Source organism: Nicotiana tabacum, chromosome 2 (genome assembly GCF_000715075.1).
Source record: "Nicotiana tabacum cultivar K326 chromosome 2, ASM71507v2, whole genome shotgun sequence".
Lineage (NCBI taxonomy): Eukaryota > Viridiplantae > Streptophyta > Magnoliopsida > Solanales > Solanaceae > Nicotiana > Nicotiana tabacum.
In genome coordinates, this window is record NC_134081.1 from 99,893,495 (window position 1) to 99,911,875 (window position 18,381).

The following is an 18,381-nucleotide window of genomic DNA, read 5'->3' on the forward strand; positions in this document are numbered from 1 at the left end:
GTACTCCTCCAAGTCCCGAAGAAACTTGTTGAGTTTTATAGATATCCGCCGAAATGGGTATCATATTCATTTCATCTATTGTCTCAACATGATACCCATTTCGGCGGATATCTATAAAACTCAACAAGTTTCTTCGGGACTTGGAGGAGTACAATGCATTGTCGATAATAAGTTTTGTTCCCTTAGACAGAAATACAATAGCTCTTCCGGAGCCTTCAATCAAACTTATATTACCAGAAATTGTAGAAACATTTGCTTTTTCCTTATGCAAATAAGAAAAGTATTTCTGATCTTTGAATATGGCATGAGTTGTTCCACTATCAACTACACAAATATCTTCATGATTGGTCTTTGATCCAAACATAATTTGAGGATTATCCATATTCTTCAAAATGACATAAACAAAATAAATATGATAGTAAACATTATAACTTTTATTTATGTACAACAATTACATAACTATACTATCTACTACAAATAACAGAAATTAAAATATTTACATCTCTACAGATTCACTACCGATCACATGACTTGTTTCTCCTTCTGGGAGTGCAAAGCAATCAGCTAGATCCAAATGCATGAAGTCTAAATTATCTTCAGAAATAAAATTTACTTCAGCATTTTTCTCTGTCTTCTTCAGGAAATCTTGATATAGCTCAACCAGGTGCTTTGGCGTACGACATGTACGTGACCAGTGCCCTTTTCCTCCACATCTATAGCATGCATTTTCTGGCTTTGCTGCTTGCACCGCTTCATGCTTTTGTTCCTTCCTTTTTCACTGCTGGTGGTGAGGGGGGTTCTTTGGTGCATTATTATTACCACGATTAGAGTTTCCTCCCCGACCACAGCCATGACCACGACTGGGGCCACGTCCTCTTCCACGTTTAGCTTGGTGGAAGTTCGTCTCATTCACTTCTAGGAATGGACAAGAACCAGTAGGTCGGCTTTCATGGTTTTTCATTAATAGCCCATTATGTTGCTCGGCTACAAGAAGATGTGAGATAAGTTCAGAATACTTTTTGAATCCCATCTCTCGATATTGCTGCTGCAGGAGCATATTCGAGGTATGAAAAGTGGTGAAAGTTTTCTCCAACATATCATGATCAGTAATATTATCACCACATAGTTTCAATTGGGAAATAATTCTGAACATAGCAGAATTATACTCACTGATAGATTTAAAATCTTGTAGCCTTAGATGAGTCCAATCATAATGTGCCTGTGGAAGAATGACCATCTTCAGGTGGTCATATCTATCTTTCAAATTGCTCCACAGTATGACTGGATATTTAACAGTAAGATATTCCATTTTCAGGCCCTCATCAAGGTGATGGCGTAGGAATATCATTGCTTTGGCACGGTCTTGGTTTGATGCCTGATATTTATCTTTGATGGTGTTTGCCAAACCCATCTCATCAAGATGAATTTCAGCATCAAGCACCCAAGACATGTAGCTTTTGCCTGATATATCCAGGGCTACAAACTCAAGTTTAGAAAGATTTGACATTATTTAGAAAAAGAAAGTTCGTACCTCTAATACTTTCAAAGTATTTTCTCGAGATGGCAGAGTCTCGTGCTGATAACGTGTTATAAAATAAAGACTGTAAAGTAAAGACAAGTATAGAGAGAAACTGATATATTATTCAACTTCAAATTCATGTACATAATGAACTGAAAACTCCTCTATTTATAGAAGAAAGGAAGCAGCTGCGAGGCTTTTCAGGAAGCAGCTGCAAGACTTTTCTTTAGCTGCTTGTAAGTTGTCTGCATGAGCTTCTTGCAACCTGCCTGTTTAATAAGAAACTGCTGCAAATTATTTCATTGAGCTGCTTGCAACCTGCATGCATCAGCTGCTTGTAGATAAACTTCAACAGAGTACTAAATGGATAATCTTCTTCAGGAAGATTATCTATAGCGGAGTAATAAATGAACATCCACAATATAATTATTTTCATAACAAATATTACAGATATTCCATTGCCTTAAAAAATTTATAGGATGCTTTTTTATTTTTTCAGGAGAATGTATCTTCTCCATCTTTATTTTATTCATTTGATCTTTAAGAGTTTGGAAGATGCTAAATTAATTTCAACTTGGTCATGTCAAACATGAAAATAGAAGAATCGAAAGTAGCTAGGACTAGTTCCAATAGTAAAATATTTTTTTTTATAAGCATCTAAAATGAATCACGTATGAAAAGTTGTAGGTAAGGTCATGGATGCTTGGATCTGTATATGCATTGTATACGGGTAAAACCGAGCTCGGTGTTCGATCGAGCTTGACAAATAGAGGGCCAAGGTCGGTACATTTATAATAGGGTAAAAATCGAAGTCCGAGGTTCAATCTGACATGCAACATGGCCAGTCGAGGGCGGAATATAATTCTCAAGATCGGACCCAAAATATCATCAAAACTAGCCATCGAGATTGTCATATTTGCCCTCGAGTCTACCTAAGGCGTAATCGGTCATGTTTCTAACGGTCTCGAAGAAAGCTCTGCCACCTCATCCGACAAGGGTCCATGATTCTTGCCATTAACCGATCATTATGGCGGAAGTCACGGAACTAGTCAGAAAGGGAACCAACGGTCTTCAAAATCAAGGACTTATATTTTTATAGTACAATTAAATAATACCCTAATGGGCAGGTCTCCCTCAATATTTAAAGGGGACTTGACAATCCATGAAATACATTATAACATACGCTCATAAGCAATACATTTTTCAAAATCCTACTCTTTGATATTTTTTCTGTCAATAAAAGTATATTCAACTCAATGGTGGCTGGAATTCTTAAATTGAAATCATCCAATTCCTGTGGTTTGCAGTTTATTTTATCGTATTTATTTTAATTACAATCTAATTTATTGCTTTGTATCAAGTTAATTCATATGTTCTTATAACCACTAATAAATTCAATTGTTATCCGATTTTGAGGGTAAACAGTTTGGCGTCCACCGTGGGGTAAAGGATAATAGTGGTTATTTGATACAAATCTTCATAACGCACACTATTTTACACTTGCTCTTTGAAGTATCTTTGATTCCAGGCTAAAAATGTCAAACTCTCAATTAGCACCCCTGCCTATCGACAACGAGTCCGGTCATCAGGGCGAGAATAATAACATAGCGTCCGGTAACGTAGGGCCACCCGCTGGTCCCGTAGGAATTACGATTGCATACCCGATTGATGTTAATTCACATGTGGCGATCGACGCCAACTTGCCTACCAACGTCGAAAATAGAATCTGTGATGAGGCCCGATCGGCAGCTCAAAACACATAAACCAACAAAGAAGACGGGATCAACCTACGGATGATTTTCGAAATGTTGCAAGCTCAACAGGTGGGGATAGCTCAGTTGCAGAGCCAAAGCCAGACGTCGAGGAGAGTTGAACATGATCCGCCCCTTGAAGTCACCCGCAGAAATGAACCGATCATAGTGAGGTTAAATGAACAAGAATCGGGTATTAACCCCGAGATTATAAAGATGCTCGAAGAGTTGACAAAGCGGATAAAATCAGGGGAAAATCGAAGCAAACAACAAAAAGGTGGAAATCTACAATTCGAGGGTGGATCAAATCCCAGGGGCACCTCCGATATTAAAAACCGTATTCCAGGAAGTTCGTGCAAAAACCTTTTCCTCCGAGCGCGACTCCAAAGTCGATCCCCAAGAAATTTCGTATGCCTGAATTACCTAAGTATAACGGGACGACTGATCCAAACGAGCATGTAACTTCTTACACGTGTGCCATAAAAGGGAACGACCTGGAAGACGACGAGATCGAGTCTGTTATACTAAAAAAAATCGGGGAAACCCTGTCAAAGGGAGCTATGACATGGTATCATAACTTACCTCCTAATTCTATTGATTCATTTGTTATGCTTGCAGACTCCTTCGTGAAAGCACATGATGGTGACATCAAGGTCGAAACCAGGAGATCGGACCTTTTCAAAGTTAAATAGAAGGATAACGAGATGCTCAGAGAATTCGTGTCCCGTTTCTAAATGGAATGAGTGGATCTTCCTCCAGTCGCTGATGATTGGGTTGTTCAACCTTTCACTCAAGGACTCAATATTCGGAGCTCGGTGGCTTCACACCGACTGAAGCAGAATTTGATAGAATACCTTGTCGTTACTTGGGCAAATGTACATAATCGGTATCAATCATAAATCAGAGTCAAAGATGACCAACTCGGGGACCTCTCAGAGCCTGTTTATCCCGTTAGAACCCTCGACAGAGTCAAGAGAGGCATCGATCATGAACCAAGATCAAACAAGGATCGATATCTACCATATAATAGAGATCGGAGGAGCAGTGGGTCCGGGCAGAACCCTGTAAGAAATGAAAGGTCGAAGCAGCCGGGGACTCATGACCAAAAACAGCTTCGACAAGTCCATCTGGCCTAAAGAAGCGCCGAGGCTATCGAAGTACAACTTCAATGTCGATGATGTCGCCATCATATAAGCTATCGGGCGCATCAATGATACCAAGTGGCCTCGACCTCTACAATCAGATCCAGCTCAAAGGGACCCTAACTAGATATGCAACTATCATGGCACTCATGGTCACATAACGGAAGATTGTCGACAGTTGAGAGAAGAAGTAGCCCATTTATTCAACAATGTGCACCTTCGAGAATTCTTGAGCGACCGAGCCAAGAACCAATTTAGAAACAGGGATTCCAACAAATAGACAAGACAAGAAGATATCGAACCTCAACACGTCATAAATATGATCATCGGTGGAGTTGATATCCCACAAGGGTCGATGTTGAAACATACCAAAGTATCCATCACTAGGGAGAAACGAACTCGAGACTACGTACCGGAAGGAATTTTATCTTTTAGCGACGAAGATGCGGAAAGGATCATACAGCCTCACAATGATGCACTGGTAATATCTGCACTCATAAATAGAACTCGAATTAAACGTGTGTTGATTGATCCAGGTAGCTCGGCCAACATTATTCGGTCGAGGGGCGTGGAACAGCTCGGTCTACGAGACAAAGACATGCTTAGAGTCTGAATTTTAAACGGGTTCAACATGGCATGTGAAAATACTAAGGGAGAGATAACGTTACCGGTTAATATCATCGGAACCATACGGGAGGGCGAGAGGCCAAGTTTTATGTGATTGAAGGAGACATGAGGTACAACGCCCTTCTCGGAAGGCCGTGGATCCACAACATGAGGGCAATGCCCTCAACTCTTCACCAAGTGTTAAAATTCCCAACTCCGGAAAGGATTAAGACAGTTTACGGGAACAACCGGCCGCAAAAGAGATGTTTGCAATCGAAGAAGTGATTCCAATATCAATACTCACAACATTGAAAGAACCAAATTTGGGCGCAAACCAAGAGGCCAAATATCAGTCACCGGCCACGACCCAATCGAATGAGCTGGGGACTTATGAAGACGATGATTATGGGTTCCCCCGATCTTTTATAGTCCCCGATGACTCCGATGCAACTAAATAAACGGTCGAAGAGCTGGAATAGGTTATATTGGTCGAGCATTTGCCCAATCGGAAGGTATACCTGGGCACGGGGTTAACTCCCGAGCTTAGGAAAAAACCTATTTAATTCATTGTAACTAATATAGATTATTTCGCTTGGTCCTATCATGATATGACAGGGATCCCACCGGAGGTAACCACTCACAAACTAAGACTGGACCCTAAAATCAATCCGGTCAGGCAGAAGATGAGGCTCTAGTCCAAGGTCAAACATGCTTTCATCAAGGAAGAGGTATCTAAACTCCTTAAAATAGGGTCCATTAGAGAGGTTAAATACCCGAATTGGTTGGCAAATATAGTGATAGTCCCTAAAAAGGGGAATAAACTAAGAATATATGTAGATTACAAAGATTTGAATAAAGCATGGCCCAAAGACTCCTTTTCTTTTTCCAACATCACCGCATGATCGATACCATAGTCGGCCACGAGGTCCTCAGTTTTCTCGATGCCTATTCCGGGTACAACCAAATACGGATGGACACAGGTGATCAGGAAAAAACCTCCTTCATCACTAAATATGGCACATACTGTTATAATGTAATGTCGTTTGGATTAAAAAAATGATGGTGCCGCATACCAACGCTTAGTAAATCGGATGTTCGAAGAACAAATAGGAAAATCGATGGAAGTTTACATTATCGATATGTTGGTTAACTCCCTGCGAGCAGAGGACCATTTAAAACACTTACAGGAAACCTTCAGCATATTGAAAAAGTACAATATAAAACTGAACTCAGAAAAATGTGCATTCGGAGTTAGATCAGGTAAATTCCTCGGGTCATGGTATCCAACCGAGGAATCAAAATCAACCCCGACAAGGTCAAAAACATAGAAGATACCACAGTCATAGACAACATAAAGGCCGTACAAAGGCTAACTGGGCGCATAGCCGCTCTGGGGCAATTTATTTCAAGGTCGTCCGACAAGAGCCACCGATTCTTCGCACTGTTGAAAAAGAAGAATAACTTCTCATGGACTCCTGAATGTCAACAAGCTCCGGAGGAGCTCAAAAGATATTTATCGAGCCCACCACTACTTCACACACCGAAGACAGACGAACAACTGTACTTGTACTTGGCGGTCTCGGAGATAGCAGTAAATAGAGTCCTAGTTCGGGAGGAACGAGGTACGCAATTTTCGATTTATTATGTTAGTAGGATCTTAGGTGAGGCCGAAAATAGCTACCTCACCTACAAAAACTGGCATTCGCCTTGCTAAGCGCCTCCAGGAAACTAAAACCATACTTCCAATGTCACCCCATATGTGTCGTAACAGCTTACTTGTTAAGGAACGTGATGCATAAGCCCGAACTCTCGGGCCGATCGGCCAAATGGGCCTTGGAAGTAAGTGGTTACGATATCGAGTATCGGCCCTGGACCGCCATTAAGTCCCAAATTTTGGCTGACTTCGTGGACGACTTTACGCCGACCTTAATACCCGAGGTCGAAAGGGAGTTATTGATTAACTCGAGGACTTTCTCTGGAATTTGGACCCTCTTTACGGATGGGGCCTCAAACGCAAAAGGGTCCGGTCTTGGCATCGTACTAAAGCTACGAACATGTAAAATAATTAGGCAATCTACTAAGACTATGAAATTGACTAATAACGGGGCCGAATATGAGGCCATGATCGCAAGACTTGAATTAGCTAAAAGCTTGGGGGCAGAGGTGATCGAAGCCAAGTGTGACTCTCTCCTTGTGGTAAACCAAGTTAATGGAACATTCGAGGTCAGGGAAGAACAAATTCAGGTATACTTGGACAAATTACAGGTGACATTACATCGGTTCAAAGAATGGACTTTGCAATATGTACCTCGGGATCAAAACAGCGAAGCCGATGCCCTCGCTAACTTGGGATTGTCGGTCGAAGACAATGAGTTCAATTCGGGAGAAGTCGTGCAGTTTATGAGATTGGTGGTGGAAGAAGGCCACGCTGAGATCAACTGGACGAGCCTAACTTGGGAATGGAGGAACAAGTGCCTGGAATATCTCAGGACCGGAAAACTTCCCTCGGACCCGAAAGAGTCGAGGGCCCTGCGTACAAAAGCAACCCGAATTAGCTCAGGACAGGAAAACTTCCCTCGGACCCGAAAGAGTCGAGGGCCCTGCGTACAAAAGCAACCCGATTTAGCCCAGCCGAAGACGGAACCCTGTTCAGAAGAACATTCGATGGTCCAATTGCAATATGTCTAGGTCCGGGGGATACTGAGTACGTTCTGAGAGAAATCCATGAAGGCACATGTGGAAATCATTCGGGCGTCGAATCGCTGGTCTAAAAAATAATCAGAGTTGGTTACTACTGGATCGACATGGAAAAATATGTGAGGGAGTCCATTTGAAAATATGATGAATGCCAAAGACACGCTCTGATGATTCATCAACTCGAGGAGCTGCTGTATTCGGTTTTGTCGCCTTGGTTGTTCATGAAATGGGGAATGGATATCGTTGGCCCCCTTCTGCGGGTACCCGGTAAGGCTCAATTTATTTTATCTATGACTGATTATTTTTTTAAATAGGTGGAAGCACAAGCATATGAAAAGGTCATAGAAAAAGAAGTCATCCATTTTATCTGGGACCACATCGTATGTCGATTCGGAATACCAGCCGAGATTGTGTGCGATAACGAAAAATAGTTTATTGGCAGCAAAGTAAGCAAGTTTGTCAAAGACTATTATCGTGCCTTTTTTCTCGCGAAATCAGGCTTCGACGTGTGATGACTCTTTTAAATGGGTATTAAAAGAGAAGAGTCGCCACCTAATAATTTTTAAGGTGCATTAGGGCACCTATTTGAGAATAACTCTGTTTGACTAGTCAACGTCACCAAAGATCAGGTAATGACTCAAATTACCTCGGAGAGAAGGTGTTAGGCACTCTTCGAAGTCCAAAACTGTAGGTCCCGGACGAATTTTAAACTATGTGGATTATGTAACTAGGCTAGGTGATCAAATAAATAAAGAGAGATTAAAAGTTAAAAAGTCTTATCAAAACATATTAGAATCGACACAAATCTTAGTATGACTACAAGGATACAAATGCATCGGTCTATATTAAAAGACTAATTGTGGATATCAAGTATATAAAGAAAAAGGGGGGGAGGGGGGGTCCTAAGTTTTTTAGCCTAAAGGATTACCCCGTGCAACATAAATAATACTTCGTAACTTCCTTTAGACAGGAGTTGCTCGTATTATTCAGCGGGCACAAACTATCATCTCCTGCTACCTAATTACTATGTTAAAGTTGTTTACCTAAAGGCGTTCTAATTCAATTCTAGGTCGTACCCTATGCGTGCACTACCCATCCCATACATATGGTCCAGAAGGCTTTGGACCGCTATTTGGGTGATTTTAGACTTTACTTATGATGCTCAAAATGATAAAAACTAGGCGATATTCAAAACAGGTAGGACTGCACATAATAGCAATGGAAGGCTCAAGTTAGCCTCCACACATAAGCACAAAAGCACACGATCAGTCACAGATTTTTAGATTAGGCACTATATGATTTCAGAATCAAAATTTAAAGTCCTATAGGCATGGTTTCTAGGTAATTATGGATTCCAGCATTATATAAGCAGCGTATAGGCAGGTTAAAATATCGCAAGTCCTATAGGCATGATTTTAATTGTTGATGAGGCAATAAAGCGATACGAGTGACCAGATTACTAATGCTGATTTTTATAAGCGTGCACCTTAGGCAGATGTTAATGTCCTATAGGCGTGGTTCCTACCAGTTGCGTGATTAGGCAGTGACACAACTTTGATAGTCTAGTATTAACAACACTGATCTCATAAATAGCTTTATGCGCAACAACATCTTATAGGTAGGATTTCTAGCAATTGACAATTAAGTTGATTTTATAACACTTTATTCCTATAGGCATGTCATCTAGGCGAGGCAGTGTACTAAAGTAATAGAAGCAATTTGACCAATTGGTTATTTAAAATCCTATAAACATGGTATCTAGATTAGTAAGGCATGTTGTCTAAATGTGCACAGTAGCAGACATGAAAACAAGTATAGCAAATACTTGAACTAGCATGTTTTGACAAGTTAAGTGAAGTGTGTACATGATTCCTATAGGCAGGCTTTCTACACATGAAACTAAAGGAGTATAAAGCAAATAGCAAATAGACCACATAGATCCTATAGGCATGTTTTCTACCCATTCATGTGATAATTAGAATGTACCCGTTTCCCCAATTTCACTGGTTTCCCCAATTGTTCAATTTTACAAGTTATTACAGACCATATTGAACAAAGCTCCGGACCAACTACAAATATAAAATAACCCAGTAACACATCTTAGCCTTCCACTATGCTCAGAACTTCACACGGACAACAAGCCCAAACTTCAAATGCGAACATTGCATTTTAGACCTCTAGTACCAAAGCAGGACCAACATACCAGGCGTAAATGAATAACTCACTTAACCAAAGGAATGCCCAATTCAGCCTTACATGTGACAAAATACTCATGGAATTGATTAACAATTTTTATACTTAATTCCTAAGGCTAACAACAATTCTAGCCAAAACACATGGACAAGAATACATGAAATACAGACAATTTCACAAGGTAGATTCATGCTTGCATTTTTAGAAATAAAGCTAAAGTAACAGAATTGACCATCATAGGATAGTGAACTATTCCAAAACAAAAGAGCTTCAAAAGTAAACTGATTCAGAATTAGCCTAAAGAACCTTAGACACAAGATTTAAGCATGAAAATCTAATAGAGTCATAGACAAGAACAAATAGAGCATAGCCTCCACATGAAAAGTTTCAACATGAAGGCTTAATGAAGACAACATAACAGAATAGGTTCGAGCAATCACTTAGTCGAGAATGAGAAAATTTTAACATACTGAGTATCAATTATAATACCAGAGGACTTATAGTGAACAAAATATGTCACCTTCACATTAGACAAGCATCAAACCTTATGCTAGTTATGGGACAAGTGCTGGTTATGGTATCTACTCTAAAAGTCTCAATTGATACCGAGTAACACAAGATTGAGCAAGTCAGGAACATAGTAGAGTTACAAATAGCATGGGAAAAGATCATAGCTAACATGAGAGTTCCATAAAGATAACAGGTTGAGCATGAATGTCTCAACAGGAATTAGAACACATTCTGGACATGCGGTAGTTATCATGATAGTACAGAACAAGGCAAGAAGCCAAACTCAGAATAAGCAACAGGTATAAATAGCATAATGATCATTCAGGTTGGACACAATTAAGGTTGGTATATTAGGCTAAGCATTTCGGCATGACTTGCAGAGAAATAGCAAATTAGGCATAAAGGATTAAACATGAAGAGAGCAATTTCGAGCAAGAACATAGTCTCACAAATGAGTTTCAGTGCAAGAAATTAAACAAAGTTTAAAAGCCATCTATTAGATTTCAATTACGAATCAGACATGCGTCATGAATCAACTTAGCTATATACATATGGGTTAACATCAAGACTTGCACAGAATTGAAGCTGATGGAATTATAAAGTAATGCTAAAATAAGCAGAATTATATGTGAAATGGCATAATATCGAAATTAACTTAGAGAAATCCAGATAACACTAATGCACATAACATAAGCACAAACAGAAAGGAGTAGGATTACGAAGGTACATGGCACTAACCAGTAGCAAAGTTAAATAAGCAAAAGAGTGAGGAACTTAGAATATCAGTAGTGATTTAGTAGCAGCATTTGAAAGAAGACAATGTAACCCCAAATCCCTGATGCTTCATAGTTCACAAGAGCCTCGAGAAGGGCTCCGAGCAGTGCTTGCACCAAAGAAGGTCGTTTAATAGTATTATGTCCTTGGATTTCAGCCGGCCAAGAATTCAACAGTTTCAGAAAATATTCTAGTGTAACAAAGTAATGAACGAGTAAAAGAAGAGAATAGTGAGAGTAATAGCAGTAATGAGGTCCATTAAAGGGGATTAGGTAAAGGGTTTATATAGTGATAAATTAGGATGAACAAACAAGGAAAATAATCAATTAAACCTAAATCATGAAAGAAAATATTGCATGCAATCTGTAATAGGACTAGTAAAAGAAAAATCGGAATCCAAACCCTAGTTTGAGTCAAACTTATGGCAAATCATTCACAAGCCCCAATCATGGCGGAATCAACAGGGATATACCATATACAGGAGAGATTTTTCTCTTCTCCAGTGCATAGAGCCACAATATCATCCAGAATCATAGAATCAAAGCCGTACCTGGCTTGCCATAAGTGAAATGGTAACGAAAGTTACCATAAAATGAGCAATAGTAACAAGAAAAGGTAAGTAAACCCGCGTATGGACGCGTATAAGGAAGGGATAAGCAGAGATCTCCATGGTCGGCTAGGGTTTAACGTGAGAGTGGAGATGAGAGAGTGCAGAGGCGTCTGGGTGGGGAAATGAGATTAGGGTTAGAGGGGAGGGATATATGGAATATGGGTTAGTTTATTAGGGGTCATTGATCATTTGAGATCAACGGCCAAGATAGGAAGGGGAGCGGGGCGGGTCGTTCAAATGGGTACCGACCGGGTCAAATTAGAGTGTTGTTTGGCTTGGGATCTTGGTGTTGGGCTAATGATTTGGGCCAGATTTGGCCAAAGATTAGCCCTATGTTGGGACTATAAATTAAATATACAAAATTTATTTAAAATAATTTATAAAAAGTAATATATTAGTAATAAAAATATTACTTGCGTAGTAAAATGATTGAAAATGATAGCTTAACATTAAAAATATATATATAATGCTATTTTGGCACAAATAATGTAATAAAAATATAATTATTTATGAATATAGACTATTATTGCAAAATTATATAAATAGCTTAAAAATACAAATATACTTACATAAAATAAAGTAAAATATTCTGAAACATATATGTTGATGCAAATAATAACTTTGGGTGATTATATCATCACAAAATAATTTAAGGGGTAATGAATAAATACTCAAGTAATTTAAATGCAAGAAAATTAGTTTTAAAGCTATAAAAATTATGAAAAATTATAAAAATACTTGTATAAATCTTGTAAATTAAATAATGATGCAAAAATGATATTTTGGAAGTATATATACTATTTTAAAAATATAAGGGCAAAATTGGGTATCAACAACCATAAGATCAAAAGAATCTTATCCACTCCTTACCACCCTAGTGGAAACGGACAAGCAAAATCCACCAATAAAACCATAATCCAAAACCTCAGAAAGAGGTTGATCGACGCCAAAGGAAAATGGAAGAAAATGCTACCTGAGGTCCTATGGGCATATCGTACAACCTCGAAGTCCAGTACCAGGGCCACCCCATTTTCTTTGGTTTATGGCACCGAAGCTTTAATACCGGTCGAGGTCGGAGAACTGAGCATCAGATTCCGACATGCAACGAAAGAATCAAATGACGAAGCTATGAATACGAGCCCGGAGCTATTAGATGAAAGCGCGAAGCCGCCCTCGCCCAAATAGCCGCCCAAAAACAGCGGATCAAAAGGTATTATAATCGAAGGGCCAACCTTCGACACTTCAATACAGGGGACTTGGTACTAAGAAAAGTCACGCTGAGCACCCGAAACTCAAACAAAGGGAAATTGGGCCCAAACTGGGAAGGACCGTACCAAATTATCGAGATCACCGAAAAAGGATCCTACAAGCTCGGAACAATGAACGACAAGCAATTACCGAACAACTGGAATATAACTCACTTAAAGCGATATTATTGCTAAGGTACGACCCCAATTATTTATTTCTTTTTACATTTCAAACTGACACTTGCAGGCAACCTACAAAGGATGATACGAGATCCTAGGTCTGAAAGCACACGTTGCACTCTTTTTCTCTTGAACGGGTTTTGTCCCAAATGGATTTTCCGGCAAGGTTTTTAATGAGGCAGCAAGTAAATCGTGCTAACTTAGAATCGAAGGCCGGCTACAAACCGATGGCAATGATCACAACATCATTCGAGGCCTCTCTTCGATCAACCTCGAACATTGGGGGGCAATACCCTTGGAGATATTGACTTTAACGAGGAAAGGATTTATTGTAAGGGCGAAACAATCAAATGAACCGTGCCCACACAGACCGCTCGAGCCCTAGCACAAAACATGTATACATATACAACTGTTGTGCACAAGAATATAAAAGAAGATTCTTCCTTGCACATAAACAGCTTGTCCTTTAAAGTACTTCTTACATCTTTCAAGGAAATTCCTAAAGCTAAAGCTATCGAGCCCAAGGGCCACCTTAATCCAAGTTCGAACATTCACTCTCACTTAGGGACTGCCACTTTGGCATTGCCCGAATTTTAAGTCTAAGGCCGTTCCGAGTTAATAACACTCGAGGGCATAAAACTTATTTAGCATTGCCCGAATTAAAAGGCTAAGGCCATTCCGAGTTAAAAATACTCGAGGGCATGAAGCTTATTTGGCATGCCCGAATCTAAAGTCTAAGGTCGTTCCGATTTAACATTACTCGAGGGCATGACGCTTATTTGGCATTGCTCGAATTAAAAGGCTAAGGTCGCTCCGAGTTAAAAAAACTCAAGGGCATAAAACTTATTTGGCAATACCCAAATTTAAAGGCTAAGGCCATTCCGAGTTAAAAACACTCTAGGGCATTAAGCTTATTTGGCAATGCCCGAATTTAAAGGCTAAGGCCGTTCCGAGTTAAAAACACTCGAGGGCACGAAGCTTATTTGGCATTGCCCGAATTAAAAGGCTAAGGCCATTCCGAGTTAAAAATACTTGAGGGCATGAAGATTATTTGGCATGCCCGAATCTAAAGGCTAAGGCCGTTCTGAGTTAACATTACTCGAGGGTATGAAGTTTATTTGGCATTGCCCGAATTAAAAGGCTAAGGCCATTCCAAGTTAAAAACACTCGGGGGCATGAAACTTATTTGGCATTGCCCGGATTAAAAGGCTAAGTCCGTTCCGAGTTAATAACACTCGAGGGCATGAAGCTTATTTGGCATTGCCGAATTAAAAGGCTAAGGCCGTTCCGAGTTAATAATACTCGAGGGAACAAAAGCTTATTTGGCAGCGCCCGAACTAAAAAGGCTACGACCATACTAATATGGGTCGGAGACGTCCGAGACTCGTAACAAAAATAAGGCCCTTGAAAGTCTCTCATAACCGGTTTTAAAAGATATCCTTGACAAGCTATGAACCTAAATTATTATTGGGAAAAAGTTTTCGGTAACACCGAATCCCTACAATGCCTTAACACAAAGTAAAGGCAAGGTTTGTTCGAACCTTCGAACATAAACTAATCATTTCATGCTAAGGCATTTCGACCTTTGCGAATACAAATAAAGCAAAGGAAAGATTCAAAAACTATGAAAAGGAAAAACCTTATATATATATCAAAAATTTCTTTACAATGGCTGAATAGCCCCGGTTAATAATTTTTACAAAAGGCCGAACGACCTCAACAAAATATAGTAAAAAAGGTAAAAAGACCCTAAATGGCCTAATCTTCATTGGGGGCTGCATCATCGCCTATAGGGTCTTCGCCACCATCGGACCCACCCGACTCTTCAGACCCCTCGGAATACTCTTCGGGATAAGCCAACTTATGGGCCTTGACTTCGCATATCTTGGCATTCTCGATTTCAGCCAATATGTCAAAACTCTAAGCATGGACTCCCTCGAGGGTCTCCCTTCTGGATTGCCACCTCGCATGCTTCACCATGTTTTTCGCTTGTTCTTGAATGGCCTCGGCATCGGCCTTGAACTGAGCCACTTTATCATCGGCCTCGGTCTTGGTCACAACGACCTCTAACTTGGCCGCCTTAAGCTCCTTGGTCAGGGTCTCTTAACCAAAAACAACCGAAGCCAACTAAGAATGGAGTCCCTCGATCGTATTGGCCTACACCAGATATTTCTACTTTATAGCCCGAAACTGAACCTCAGCCGAAGCTAACTGCGCCCGGGCAGTCTCTTTTTCCGAAACCAGGCGGTCCATATTTTTCTTCCATTCTTCGGCCTCAGCCTTCACCATGTCCACCTCCACTTGGAGCTTCCCGATCTGGTCAAGCCTCTTTTGAATATGTGGGTTCGAGACGTTAGCCAATGTGTCTGAATCATCATCACTAAGTTTGAATATTCCTATTAGCTGCTCGACCAAACCGGCATGCTCCTTCTGAGCCGTTTCTAACTCGGCATGGAGCTTCTCACTAAGAAGCTTGTAAGCATCTTTCTTCTCGGCAAGCTCCCGAGTCTCGGCCTCGTGACGCTTGAACTCTTCCCGATATTGGAGAAAGGCCTCGTGATGAAGCACCGAGGCCTGCAAGCATAAAGGAAAATGTTAGGATTATTCATTATTGAATCTAAGTATATAATAAAAGGACATTCAAAAATTACCCGATTCAGCGCATATTAAGTTTCGTTGAACAGGCAGGGCGCTTTCACCTCGTTCATTCTAGCTTGATCATCTTCAATCACCCAGCACCGAAGGTAACTAGCAATCCCCACCAGGGCAGAGAGAACACGGGCGTCCTTCAGAATGGACATAAAAATTGCACGTCTCCGAGTAGGATCAATACTCGGAACGGGGAAATGATTCACTAATTTTGGGCTTGAAGAAGGCCCGCCAGCTCCCGGGGACGGTATCTTCCTTGGTATCAGTAAGTCGCCCAAACTGGTGACATCCTCCGAAGCAGTAGAATCCAGACCGTCAAACAATTGTGGAAAGAATCGGCTGCTCCTTGGGCCCCTTCGCCGATGTTACCTTTCAACGCATGAGCCTCGTTTATCATAGAATTGGTAAACGAAGGCGACCCAGGTAGATCAATCACCCCAAGAGCCTCTGTAGGCACATTATTTTCTGACCGAGATGTACCGATCACAGTTTCTTTTATGGCCTCGCTGGCTCGGGGCAAATCGGTCTCGACCCTTCCTGGCTCGGAAACTTCAGCCACTGCTTCTTCTACGGCCTCCATGGCTTGAGGCATTTCGGAACCGCTTCTCACGCGGGCCACCAACTCAGAATCTTCTTCTTATTCGGACTCATCCCTTAACCATTGAAGTGAGTAGGATGAGAGTTCTCGGGAGCTGGCATTCTTAGGTTTGCGCGCCAACCACTTCCTCGGTCTCTTCTTTTCAGGGATCGAGTGATTAAGAGCTTTTCTTATTTTCTTTTCTTTATCCTGCTTCGGAGTAGGGGGATCGGCATATATGTCATCATCGACTGATGGAGGCCTCATTTCAACGTCTTTTGGTAGACCTACAAAGAGAAAATAAAAATATTCAGAGATCAATGATGTGAAAGTAAGATCAAATATAACTTAGAGAAGAAATTCTCACCATGATTACGGGCCTCCCATCGGCCCTTCGAGAGATCACGCCATAAGCGCTCGAAATAAGGTCTCTGTGTCACAATGCCCTCGACCCACTCATTGAGTCGAGGAACAACATCCGGCATCTGGGCAGCAACTGCATCATCACATAACATCGATGAGAAGGGATGAAAAAGAAAAGCAATAAAAGAAATCTTGAAGGCAAAGTTATACTTACGTTTCATATTCCATTTCTCATGAAATGGCATATCCGCAACCGGGATCAAGTCCGAGGTCCTCACTCGAACGAATCGGCCCAACCAGCCCCGGTCCCAATCCTCGTCGATACTCGAGAATATGGCCTTAGTGGCTCGATGTGGTAGCTTGATTAATCCCCCTTCGGTAAAGTTGAGGGTTGTACAGGCGCATGAGGTGGTCGATAGTAAATGGACACCCCTCGATTTTGCTCACGAAGAAACATAGAAAAATTACAATTATCCAGCACGAGGAGTGAATATGCCCGAGAGTTACCTCGTACCTTTTGCAAAAGGCTATGATGACTGGGTCTAAGGGACCCAGCGTGAAAGGGTAAGTATAAACACTTAGAAAACCCTCAACGTAGGTGGTGATCGATTCCTCGGGGGTAGGGATCACAACGAGTTTATCTTCCCAGTGACAGTCCTCTTTGACCTTATCGAGGATGCTGTGAGTAATAGTGCATATGTACCTCGAGACCGGCTCACACCGACCCAGTACCAAGGGGGTGTTATCGATCTTGAAGTCGGCCCCGGTTGGGCACCCCGAAGGGACAAACGACTTTAGAGGGGGTTCCAGTGTTGGTTCCCTAGTAGCAACATGTGAAATATTTTCCGATGGTTTCGTGGAAGAAGGGGTTTCTTTTTTAGGAACAAATTTTGAAGTCTTTGCCATTTTTTCTAAATAGAGGAGAGAAGAAGATGTTGGTAAAAGAGGAGTTGTAACTAGCAGGTAACTTATCAAGAAAATTCAAAGAACTCACAAGGAAGGAAGTTCTTAAGCTTAAAACCAGAAAATCAGAAAACCAGAAAACCAGAAGATGAAGATGATGAAGTTCTCTTAAAATGCAAGGGCAAGAGTTGGAAAGGAAAAGGTTCTAATGAATGGATTGAAGGGTATTTATAGTGTTCCCAAACGGCTGTTCACATCACGACGGTTCACATCCCAAGATGGCCGACCGTTAAATGACACACATTTAATGCCTCAAAGACTAGACCGACGGGATGTTTCCACTATTCTTATCACTTACGTCATGAATTCATCGTCATGTTTTATCGAAGTAAGAATCGAAAGCTCGAATCGTTTCCCATCATTTGCTCTCTGAAAAGTAAGGGGATCTTGACGTCATATTTTTGTCACTTGCGTCATAATGAGAGTATGAGGCTCATATCGTTTCTCGTCATCTACTCTCCGAAAAATGAGGGGACTATCTGTATATGGGTAAAATCGAGCTCGGTGTTCGATCGAGCTTGAGAAATGGAGGGCCAAGGTCGGTACATCTGTAATAGGGTAAAAATTGAAGTCCGAGGTTCGATCTGACATCCAACATGG